This window comes from Xyrauchen texanus, chromosome 20 (assembly GCF_025860055.1).
Source record: "Xyrauchen texanus isolate HMW12.3.18 chromosome 20, RBS_HiC_50CHRs, whole genome shotgun sequence".
Lineage (NCBI taxonomy): Eukaryota > Metazoa > Chordata > Actinopteri > Cypriniformes > Catostomidae > Xyrauchen > Xyrauchen texanus.
The window spans coordinates 15588588-15601812 of record NC_068295.1 but is presented as its reverse complement, the minus strand read 5'-3'; positions in this window follow the sequence as shown (position 1 = coordinate 15601812).

Genomic DNA, 13225 nt, shown 5'->3' with positions numbered 1-13225 from the left:
ATTTTCACAGTGGGTGCGAGACATTGTGGCTTGAAGTCCTTCCAGGATGGAAGACAACTGGATCAAGACCCTGTCCTGGCCAGCCCAATCTCCAGACCTGAACCCCATTGAAAACATCTGGAATGTGATCAAAAGGAAGATGGATGGCCACAAACCATCAAACACAGCCAAGCTGCTTGAATATTTTCGCCAGGAGTGGCATAAGTCACCCAACAGCAATGTGAAAGACTGGTAGAGAGTGTGCCAAGATGCATGGAAGCTGAGATTGAAAATCAGGGTTATTCCACCAAATATTCATTTCTGAACTCTTCCAAATGTTTTCTTTGCATTACTCTAGGTCTGAAAACACTGCACTTTTTGTTATTTTGACCAGTTGTCAATTTCTGCAAATAAATACTCTAAATGACAATATGTTTATTTGGAATTTGGGAGAAATGTTGTCAGTACTTTATAGAATAAAACAAAAATGTTCATTTTACTCATACAATTATCAATAAATAGTATATCCAGAGAAACTGTGGTTTAACTGAGGGCTCTTAATTTTTTACAGAACTGTATATATAGTATTTTATTTCAAAAGTTGAAATTTCTGATTTACAGGTGTAACATAACAAAAATGTAAATCTTTAAGGACCTCCTTGTTGGGAATCACAGCATAAAGGACTGAACTCAGATGAACAAATAATTGTGTAATTAAATATGAAATGAATACAGTTGTTTTACTGTAAAGAAAACTTTACGTGCACATTAAGCAGAACTCCTGTGTGCATGCACACAGTATCTTTTCACTACATCAATATCAGCTTGGCTTCTGGTCTCTGTCTCTTTCTCTCTCCATGTCCTCTCTATTTCTGTCTATACATATTTCTCTCTTGTTGAGTAAAAAGTCAACACTTTACCTAAATTCTTCATTTATTTTCACTGCTGGAACTCTGTCATCTAATCTCTTACTTGCTTTTCTTTTTCTTCCAGCATTTTTCTCGTGGGTGGAACCGACGTGTCCTCATCATGGTCCACTCCGTTTCTTACCCCCTCTCCTCTTTTGCCCTCTCTCTCTCACACAAATTCTCTGAGGTGGCAGAACAGTAAGCTGTGTAGTAGCGCAGTAGGAACAGTTTATATTGAGCTTTTTGGCTGTAGCTCTTTTATTCTTCTGTTTTTCATTTCATATTATTTTCATTCCCTGCATCACTTCACCATCTTTTCCTGGGAAAGCTTGCCTGAGGGAACAGAAGCTAGGACATGTTAAAGAAAAATGTTGACTTATTCTTCAAGAGGATGCTAAGTTCACAACAAAGCAAAGATAATATTTCTGTTGATTGTGGTTACTGATAATAAGAGTTTTTATTTTAAACACATTTTAAAGTATTAGAAAAGAAGACAAAGACAAAGAACAATGGTTCATTTCATTTTAAGGAATAGTTAATTAAAAAACGAAACTACTGGCAACATTTAATCACACTCATGCCATTCTACTTTCTTTCTTTTGTGCATATTACTTTCTTACTTCTGTGAAATGCAAAGGAGAAATTATGAAGAACATACCAGTCACTTCTTTCCATGCAATTGTAGTGAATGGGGACTGGAGCTTTAATGCGACAAAAATGTAACTCTGTTGCTCACACAAATCTACCGTATGGCTTTTTTCCCCCTTTTTTGGGGATTTTCTACCCCATTCTCCCCAATTTAGTATGCCCAATTCCCAGTGTGCTCTAAGTCCTTGTGGTGGTGTAGTGACTGAGAAAAAATCTCAGTTGCCACCGCGTCTGAGACAATCAATCTGCGCATCTTATCACGTGGCTTGTTGAGCGCGTTACTGTGGAGACCTAGCGCGTGGAAGCTCACGCTATTCTCTGTAGCATCAACACACAACTCACCACGTGTCCCACAGAGAGTGAGAACCAAATTATAGTGACCATGAGGAGGTTAACCCAATGTGACTCTACCCACCCTAGCAACCGGGCCAATCGGTTGCTTAGGAAGCCTGACTGGAGTGACTCAGCATGCCCTGGATTTGAACTTGCGACTCCAGGTGTGGTAGTCAGCGTCTTTACTTGCTGAGCTACCCAGGCCCTGGCTTTAAAAATAATTGAAATATTGTGCACAAGTCATATGAACAACTTTTATAATACATTAAGTATGCTTTTATTTTATTTTTGATGAAGAAGGTACTGTACATTCCTCAAAATAAAAGTCATACAGGTTTGGAATCACATGAGGGTGAGTAAATGATGACAGGATTTACATTTTTGGGTGAAGTATTCCTTTAAGGCTCCATTTATATATTTTCATTACCTGCTGAAGAACTGAGCAACATTCCTGGCAGCATTTTGGCACAAATCCTACAGTAAAACCCAATTTTGTCGCAGATCTCAAACTGGTGGTTAAATTCACAGATTGCAAGAGGTATTCAGAACAGATTCAGATGTGGACCATACAGTATAACTTTAATGTCTTCTGTTAATACCATGCTACAGTGAATAATCTGAACCCTGTTGATGAAGCAGTCAGGAGTGTGCAAATGTCCACATGCATGTCCAAGGCTTGCATATGTTTTCAATCACATGAACATGATTATGTGTCTGACATATCTCTGCTCCTGCCTGTGTTTAATTCCCACCTATTTATTGAATATCAGGCCCAGATAACCTGGTATCCATGACAACCCGTTTGTCACTGGGTTTGCATCTGTCCAATTAGTTGTGGTTCATTATCAAGCAATCTCAGCCATGGGACCGAAACAGAACTGATTAGAGCTAAGAAAGTAGGGTTACTTTAGGAGCCAAGACCCCCAGAGAGACACTGTCAAGGGTAAGGAGAAGTCAACAGGAGTTTCTCGCCTCAATCATAGACTGTCATCTCCACTGAATGTCACTAGTGTAATCAGTGAGGGCGTCATCAGACCATCCTCCGTGAATAGAGAAACATAAATACTCAGAACAGCCGTGTTGTAAATTAATACCCAGCACGCAGCCCTTAAACTTTGCTCTTTGACCCTGACCGTGGCTGTCTGAGCAAGGCCTAGAGAGGTTTTCAGCACACGTCATCTGCAATGATGATCCTTGATAGAGAGGCTAACCACAGTCCAATTCTCTCTCTCTCTCTCTCTCTCTCTCTCTCTCTCTCACACACTCGCACTCTCTCTCACACACACACACACACACACACACACACACACACACACACACACACACACACACACACACACACACACACACACTCAAACATGTTGGTGCAGCTATTGTTATGAGGACTCTCCATAGACATAATGATTTTTTAATGTATGAACTATAGATTCGATCCCCTAACCGTGCCCCTAAACCTAAACCTCAAAAAAACTTTCTGCATTTTAAAATTTTCCAAAAAACATAATTTATTGTTTTTTAAGCGATTTCAATTATGGGGACATTAGAAATGTCCTAATAAACCACATTTATAGCATAATACCCTTGTAATGACCAGTTTGTAACATAAAAAAAGTTCTAGTACACCCCCTAAAATACACACACACACACACTCACTCACACACACACACACACACACACACACACACACACACACACACACACACACACACACACACACACACACACACACACCATAAATGCACTACTCCAGCTGCTGGACTACTTGTTCATTGGACTCTTGTGTGTTCCACTCATCAACACTAACAATTGCAGCAATTCCAGAGGGTCAGTTGGTCAACAACACCACTAAGTCAGTGTCCTAATCGATTTACCTGCTGGAAAGACCAACATTGGTCACCAGCATTTGTGTTTTGGATGCCGGTCCCAAGCATGAGATGCTAGTGAATGCGACTGTAGTCTGGATTCCAGTTAGACAAGCCAACAACCCTACTGAAAAACCAGAAAGTCCAATGGTTTCTACTAACATTACAAGTCATATATTTTGGATCATATTCCATTAGGATTTAATGGCATGTACTGGGTTCCATTATAGATAAGTAACTAGACATAACATGCCACCAATAGAAGCCAACAGATTACCAGTACAGACCAACCAAGATCATTATAGTTTTCATTAAAACCAATACAATTAGCATTATAACCATTAAAAGAGAGAGTTTATATTGCTATTCACAGTTAAAGCACATCCAAATCCAATAAATAAAACAATTTCATCTTAAAGGAATAGTTCATTAAAAAATGAAAATTCTCTCAGTATTTACTCACCCTCATGCCATACCAGATGTGTCTTTCTTCAGCAGAACACAAACAAAGATTTTTTGTTCAGCTCTGTAGGTTCTTAAAATGCAGGTGAATGGGTGCCACATTTCTGAAGCTCCTAAAAGCACATGTAGCCATCATAAAAGTAATCCATTTGATTTCAGCGGATTAATTAATGTCTTCTGAAGCAAAATGTTATGCGTGTGTAAGAAATAGATCAATATTTAAACTGAAAATGTTAGCATCTGTCCAGCTCATTGACGTTAGTGGAGTTCAAACTGCCTCTTACGTAACATAAGCAAATAAGCTTCCTCTGCATAGATATTCATACGTAGATACCTTATTATCAGGTTTTCCTATGGACCGTGATACTGTTTACAGACAAAAACAGTTTATGTAGTGGTCTGAAGGAGCTCAGTCTGTGTTATCTCCTCCATTCACTTGAATTCAAACCAATTCAAACAGCTCTCCTTGTTGTCCTTTCCAAGATGGAACTGCAGTTGACATAACCAAACCAGAGGAATGAGGCATCTAGTTATGAATGTCTATGGTCCTCTGTTGTAAACAACACTGTTGAATTTGTTAATTTTTTCATATTTCACACTGTTAGGGTTACCACTGTCTTGTTTCACTGTTGCCCTTTTGTTTGCCATTTTTGTCACTTTTGCATTCCTTAGTTTTCACTTTTGTCCTTTGTTTAGCTCCACATTCTCCCTGTTAGCGTTCGTTTTCTCTGTCATTGTTTTCACCTGTCCTCATTAGTTTTCCATTGGTTTCTGTTCATTCACCTAGTTATCTTGTTTGAGTCCTGTTTGTTCATTGGTTCCTGTCTTCACATGTCCACGTATTTAAACCCTGTCTGTTCGTTTAGTCACTGTCTATCGTTGAATGTTGTTAGCCTGGGTGTGTGTGTGTGTGTGTGTGTGTGTGTGTGTGTGTGTGTGTGTGTGTGTGTGTGTGTGTGTGTGTGTGTGTGTGTGTGTGTGTGTGTGTGTGTGTGTGTGTGTGTGTGTGTGTGTGTGTGTGTGTGTGTGTGTGTGTGTGTGTGTGTGTGTGTGTGTGTGTGTGTGTGTCCCCATAAGTATAGTAAAACCCGAAATTTTTGACCTTGTGGGGACATTTTGTTGGTCCCCATGAGGAAAACAGCTTATAAGTCATACTAAATTATGTTTTTTGAAAATGCAGAAAGTTTTCTGTGAGGGGTAGGGTTAGGTTTAGAGGATAGAATATAAAGTTTGTACAGTATAAAAACCATTATGTCTATGGAAAGTCCCCATAAAACATGGAAACACAACATGTGTGTGTGTGTGCGCGCGCCCGTCCGTCCGTCCCCATTGAGGGTTTTTGTTGAGTGTCTAAATCAATAAAGTAAGTTTGCATCTAGATCCGCTCTCCTCGTCTGCCTCCATTCGTCACACACACACCAGTTCTCGCGTAAACTTGCCAATACGTTTACATCACGTGGAGGCTACGTGAACTCCACCCTCATTAATTTTTGGGGAAAAAAATAAAATAATGATCTATTCCTCACACACACACCCCTAGCATTTCACACCAGAATACATTCATTAAACATCTGGAGTCATACGGATTGCTTTTATGATGACTATATGTGCTTTTTGGAACTTAAAAAATGTGGCACCCATTCACTTGCATTTAATGGAATTTCAAAGCTGAAATATTCTTCCATAAGTCTTCGTTTGCTTTCTGTTGAAGAAATACAGTCATATGCATCTGGGATGGCATGAGGCTGAGTAAATTATGAGAGAATTTTCATTTTTGGGTGAAATATTCCTTTAAGGAATGGAGTAAATTTTCTCTTTTCCAAAATCTTTTTCAACTTCTCATTCTACTGGGAAATAAGCATTGTAGTCACCAAATATTTCAGCCTGATCTCATGAAAATTATGTGATTGAAGCAAAATTGTATTTTGTGTGGCATTAAAAGTGAGTTAAATGTTCTCCCAAACAGATGGGATTTTAAGGTTACTGCTCTGTTGAGTTTGAAATAAACAAAACCTCCCTACCCTAAATCTAAAACTAACTTCTAGTGTCATAAAAAGCAAATGTGAGATGAAAAACAGAAGAGGTTGTTTAAGATTACTACTCTATCTAGTTTTAAGTCAACAAAACCGACCTCCCTACCCTAAACTTAACTGATACTCTTATAAAATGCAAATGTGTCATGAAAAAGGCAATTGCTGAAGCAACCATTTAATTTTGTAGTGCTTTATGATAATTTCAGCTCATATGTTGACTCACATGCTCATCAGGACTTATACCCTGGTCCTTTGCATTGAAAGTGCAACTCTCTATTAGTTGAGCTACTGTGCTATTTGATTGTGTTTTAACAATGTGGTTAATGCAGTTGGTATTGTAGTGCAAACGTTAAAATGTATCACCTTTCAAGTCATGCACTATTCTAAAGTGTTTAAATGTCATTAGATAGCATTGTGTGAGAAACAGGATGAAAATTAACTGATAACCTGCGGTTTTAGTGTTATTTAGGGCTATTTGTGTAAAAGGGAATGCAAGTCATTGTAGTAGCACCTCTAGTATTACTTTCACCAGGAAATTGGCATGGTACCTAAGCCACATCAATTTTCCAAAAATGTAGGTGTAGTGTGATTCTATGAGACCAGGTTGAATTATTTGCTTAGTATTGCAAACTTGAATTTATATTAGATCATATACACTCACCTAAAGGATTATTAGGAACACCTGTTCAATTTCTCATTAATGCAATTATCTAATCAACCAATCACATGGCAGTTGCTTCAATGCATTTAGGGGTGTGGTCCTGGTCAAGACAATCTCCTGAACTCCAAACTGAATGTCAGAATGGGAAAGAAAGGTGATTTAAGCAATTTTGAGCGTGGCATGGTTGTTGGTGCCAGACGGGCCGGTCTGAGTATTTCACAATCTGCTCAGTTACTGGGATTTTCACGCACAACCATTTCTAGGGTTTACAAAGAATGGTGTGAAAAGGGAAAAACATCCAGTATGCGGCAGTCCTGTGGGCGAAAATGCCTTGTTGATGCTAGAGGTCAGAGGAGAATGGTCCGACTGATTCAAGCTGACAGAAGAGCAACGTTGCCTGAAATAACCACTCGTTACAACCGAGGTATGCAGCAAAGCATTTGTGAAGCCACAACACGCACAACCTTGAGGCGGATGGGCTACAACAGCAGAAGACCCACCGGGTACCTCTCATCTCCACTACAAATAGGAAAAAGAGGCTACAATTTGCAAGAGCTCACCAAAATTGGACAGTTGAAGACTGGAAAAATGTTGCCTGGTCTGATGAGTCTCGATTTCTGTTGAGACATTCAGATGGTAGAGTCAGACTTTGGCGTAAACAGAATGAGAACATGGATCCATCATGCCTTGTTACCACTGTGCAGGCTGGTGGTGGTGGTGGTGTAATGGTGTGGGGGATGTTTTCTTGGCACACTTTAGGCCCGTTAGTGCCAATTGGGCATCGTTTAAATGCCACAGCCTACCTGAGCATTGTTTCTGACCATGTCCATCCCTTTATGGCCACCATGTACCCATCCTCTGATGGCTACTTCCAGCAGGATAATGCACCATGTCACAAAGCTCGAATCATTTCAAATTGGTTTCTTGAACATGACAATGAGTTCACTGTACTAAAATGGCCCCCACAGTCACCAGATCTCAACCCAATAGAGCATCTTTGGGATGTGGTGGAACAGGAGCTTCGTGCCCTGGATGTGCATCCCACAAATCTCCATCAACTGCAAGATATCAATATGGGCCAACATTTCTAAAGAATGCTTTCAGCACCTTGTTGAATCAATGCCACATAGAATTAAGACAGTTCTGAAGGTGAAAGGGGGTCAAACACAGTATTAGTATGGTGTTCCTAATAATCATTTAGGTGAGTGTATAGACATTATGTTCTGGTGCCTTGTCTGAAACCAGTTTCATGGAGATACCTTCATATTTTGGACACAACCTCTGTCTCAATTTATATCTCATTACCCTTTTGACAACCACTACTTCCTGTTGTATACGTGCATGAAATGTGGATTAGTGCACATCTATATGGATTTATAGATAAAGATGTGTTTGCCGGTAATTTCAGACCTGAATCAGTTTATGGGATCCCTCATACAGAGTTTCGAATGAGGTGAACCTGTTTTTTTGTTATTATTTTTTTGATTGCATATTAATGTTATTAACAGCTCCTTTATGTTATACAACACTGACCTTCTTCCTGCTCCATACAACTTGTATCTTCAATCTACATCTGTTGAGAAATATTTTTTCAAACCAGTATGAGTTTGTTCCTTCCGATGCAGCACAAAAGGAGATATTAGGCAGTATGTTAGACCATTCACTTTCATTGTATGGAAAAAAGTGTGACGAAAGTGACTGAGACTAACATTCTTCCTAATATCTCCTTTTGTCTTCCACAAAGAAAAAATAAAAACATGAATAAATACAGGTTTGGAACAACATGAGGTTGAGTAAATGATTATACAATTTACATTTTTGGGTAAACTATTGCTTTATAACTTAATTTCCAGTCTGGATTAATTATTTTTTATCTGCAAACTCTCTAACACAATTCACAACTCACACACACACACACACACACACACACACACACACACACACACACACACACACACACACACACACACACACACACACACACACACACACTGTCTACTTTGCAAAAGCAATATTGACAGTTCTTACATTTACACTCATCACCACTGTGCCTGTCCATGTGTATGAGTGTGTTCTGTGATGATCTGGGTGTGTTTCAGCTCCCTGTGGTAGAGCTTCAGTAAAAACAATAATAAAGTCTTAAACAAAGGCTGTACTGTAACAGAGTGAAACCTGCTCCTCTGCTCTCTTCTAACCACTGCCATGCTGTCCATCAAAACACTGAGTTTATCTAAAGTAAACTCATAACAGTATCACAATTTTCTGCTTTATCTGCCCCTTCTCCCTCTCTTTCTCTCTCCAGCCATCTCACAATTAGACTAATGTTAAAATTAGGAATTATCTTGTTTTCTAGAAAAACAAAACAAAACAAAGGTTTCATAATTTGCCTGCTTGTTCCACCAGAGGCCCTCGTAACCATACTAACTTTACAAAGCTGGATAGAACATCCATCCTACTAAGCGATGGCAAGCATACCTATGTCATTACATCTTTTCAGCATGTCATCTATTTTCTTTTAAACTTCTCTTTTCCTATTTCTCTCTCTCTCTCTCTCTCTCTCTCTCTCTCTCTCTCTTTCTGTATGTCTGCCTTTCCCTCAGTCTTTTGTTTGGTGCCCTTGCCAGATTGGGATTACTCTGTGATTTTATCTGAGAACTTGGGGTCTGCTCAGTTGTAATCTGGTTCTTTGTAGGGAGGTAAAAAGCAGAAATGTTTTCCCATAAATCAAAAATAGCATCCATCTGGATTTCTCTCTTTTTACGTCTCTCTCTTTCCCTCCCTCACAATCACATATAACATATCACATTTTTGGTGGATAAAATCTCAAAACAAAAATCAAAACAAATCTCAATGAAATTAGTTTTGCGCAGCATGCTAAGCCTGAGATGACTCTGGGACTTTTGATTGCTGCTCCATCTAAAACTATACATAGCCTATTCACATTTTCCATGATCCTATCAACAAAAACAACTTAGGCCGCATGATGTCTGCGTCTCTCATGACCAGAGATGAGATTTCTCAATCACCTACACCATGCGGCTATGCCAAAACTTCAGAAGACATCAAAAGTTCAATGCAAGATTTCCAGAAGTTTAGGGTGCTTTGGGAATAGGAATTCAAAAGCTTCCACTGTGATGTCAGTGATGTAAAGAGAAATAGATGGAGGAAGAGGAGCAAAGGTCGAAGGCTTCTTCCCTGTTGTCTGAGAGAAAACAAGAAGAGAGTCTGGATTCAGCTGAGGTCAGTCATTTGTTTCTCTGAGGGATTTTTCTAATCTGAAAGATGAGTCTGATAAATACTGCAACACACTTGTTTTCCAGTAAAAATATCAAAACATTCTTAGAACAAGATGAATTGACATAAGAAGCAAAATGTCATAATATGCTGTATGTTGACTTGTTTTCAGAGACATCTAACGAAACACATTCTGCTTATAATAATAATAATAATAATAATTATAAAAAAAACTACTTGCCAATGGGGTAAGAAAAAAACATGTTTATTTTTCTTACCCCATTGGCAAATAGTTTTTATTGTTTTAAGCATAAACCCCACCAAATTTTGTTAGATTTCATTGATTTCAATTATATAATTGAAATTAATTTCTTATGCCATTCTGTTTCTCAAATATTTTTTTCTTGTTTAAAGGATGTTTAGATGTTAGAATCTGAATGTTTAAATGCTCCGAAAATCATATTTCCCAGTCTCACAGGAAAATAAGCCATGACTGAACTTTCGTTGCGAGGCATCCACAGAACCAACAGTGGAATTCATGATAACGAGAATAGGAAAAATTTAACAAGATTACACCGTCATTATAGAGGCCAAGCTGTGACAAGAAAAACACAATCAGCAACATGTTTCGTTTCTTCTTATTGGGTTTCGTAAGAAGATGCCAAGTAGTTCTTGAGCTGGAGTTCTCTGGTGTCTGTGAATGCCAATCAGTTTAAGTTCTGATTTATTTATATTGAGCTTTTAGATCAAAATAATTGTCTCAGACAGTTTCACAGGACTCACATAAAGACGAAGCCAAATATGACAGTGGCAAGGAAAATCATCCTTTGAGCCATGTAAGAAACCTTGTGAGAAACCAAGGTTTAAGGAGGAAACCCATCCTCCTCCGGAGAGCTTAGCAACTGTAACTGTCTTGCTGTTTGTTCTATAAACTAACAATGAGCATGTCATGCACAATCTTGTATTATGCTTAATAGGTATGTAAATGTTTTTAATTTATGAGGTCATAAAAGACAAAACCTATTGGTAAACTTAGATTTTTGCCCATTGACTTGATATTGCTCTGCATGTAAACACCTTTACCAGCTTCATTACCGGATTATCCAGTGTGCTTTAGAGTTCATATAAAATATGAATTTACATATTTTGACGTCAAAAGCAGAGAATAACTCAATGATTATTTGTGTTGACTGATTTTTTGAGCTGAGTTTTGATAGTTAACAGGGACTTTCTTTAAAATCCTAGCAGAATGACTGATTCATATTTTTAGAAAAGAAGAGTTTATTACAGCTAAACACACTGAAGCACTCATATAGTTTTTGGGCATGTGTGTTTGTACTGTAGTCCCCAAAAATATTTGCACATGTTTGGACACTTAATTCCCTTTAAAAATGTCTGAATGTCATTGCATTACAGTGATAGTTCATCCAAAAATGAAAACTCTCATCATTTACTCCTCCTCATGCCATCCCAGATGTATATGACTTTCTTCATTCTGCTGAACACAAACAAAATCTTTTAGAAGAATATCTATACTCTGTTGGTCCAAACCATGCAAGTGAATGGTGGCCAGAACTTTGAAGGTCCAAAAGGCACATTAATGAAGCAAAAAAGTAATCCTTACATTTTCAGTGGTTAAAGCATATTTTCAGAAGCAATATTATAAATTGTGGGTGAGAAACAGCTCAATATTTAAGTCCTTTTTATACTATAAATTCTTCTCTCTTCCCAGTAGGTGGCGATATGTACGAAGAATGCAAATCCCGAAAAACAAAAGAAGAAGAATATGAAAGCCAATGTGGAGATTTAAAGTAAAAAAAAAAACCTGCTATTTTATCATTTCAAACAATCTTCTTGCTTGAAAAGTGTGTTTGTCTTTCAAATAAACAACACTCGATTTTATGTTTTATAATACAAAAATATTCTTTAATTTTCATAGTTCAGTGTCCAAATACTTTTTGGGGCCATAGGATGTGTGCTTTCAGGTCCCTATGTATCTACTGGAAGTTTATAGAAACAGATGCCCTGTGTGTGCCGTTTAAATTTTTTCCTGATAAACATTTGAAGATGAGTGATGAGCTTTCCCACACTGCAGTGCATTATCAGAAACTTCAGCCAACTGGGTCCTTGTACTTCTGTGTGTGTGTTCAAAAGTTTCAAGCCAAATGAGACCTCATTCCTCTATCCGTTGCCCATAATTTTTCTTTCTCCTTCACTAGGGATTCCCAGCTTTGCCAAATCATCCCACTGAGAAAACATCTCCAGCCCGTCTACATAAATACAAACAGAAACTAGTTTACATTATGATTTAGAAAGGTAACCAGATACAAGGAATTATCTTTCTAAAATGTTGCTCTGCTGATAGCAGCTGACATGCACATATCTCTTTGTACATTGTAGAGTAATCAAGAAAATGTTTAGATATACTCATACTGCTGAAGTTAGCATATTTTAAAGCTGCACAGAGCATAATCCAGAGAGATAGAGGAGAAAGAGTCTGAAGAAAAGAGATAATGAAAGGCAGAATGTAAAAAAAAGAAAAAGAAAAAAGCTGGTGAAGCAGTGACGGCACCCTCGTTGATCTGTCCAATTAGACGGCTAAATTGTTCCCACATTGAGACTGAAATGCAAATGGTCTGCCTTTCATGGACACAGCTAATGAGCTTCGCTGGGTTAACCACAGTGTTACAGCTGAGGCGGCAGCTATTACTGTACAGCTCTCCCCTAATCTGACCCATTAACTTTGTGTACACACACATCAGTGACTATAATGACCCACAGTGTTTGTGTATGTGTGATGTGGCCAGGGACACTGATTTGACTGTGGGTTAGTTTAACCGGACTACGCAACCTGCTCTGAGCAGGATTCGAACCGGTGTCTCCGGCATGGGAGGCTGGCATGCTAACAAGGAGGCGAAAGGCTAGAGCCTCACTCGCTAGTGCACCTCTTGAGGCCAGGGGAGTAAGGTTTACACACACATCTACCAGCTGGATCCCATTACATTAGCAAGCAGCACCGTACACCTTGAAAACTCCTCCAAACAATCATCTACAAAATCTCCTTGACTTGATTTCCCACAAAAATTCTCCAAAATACCAAAGTTA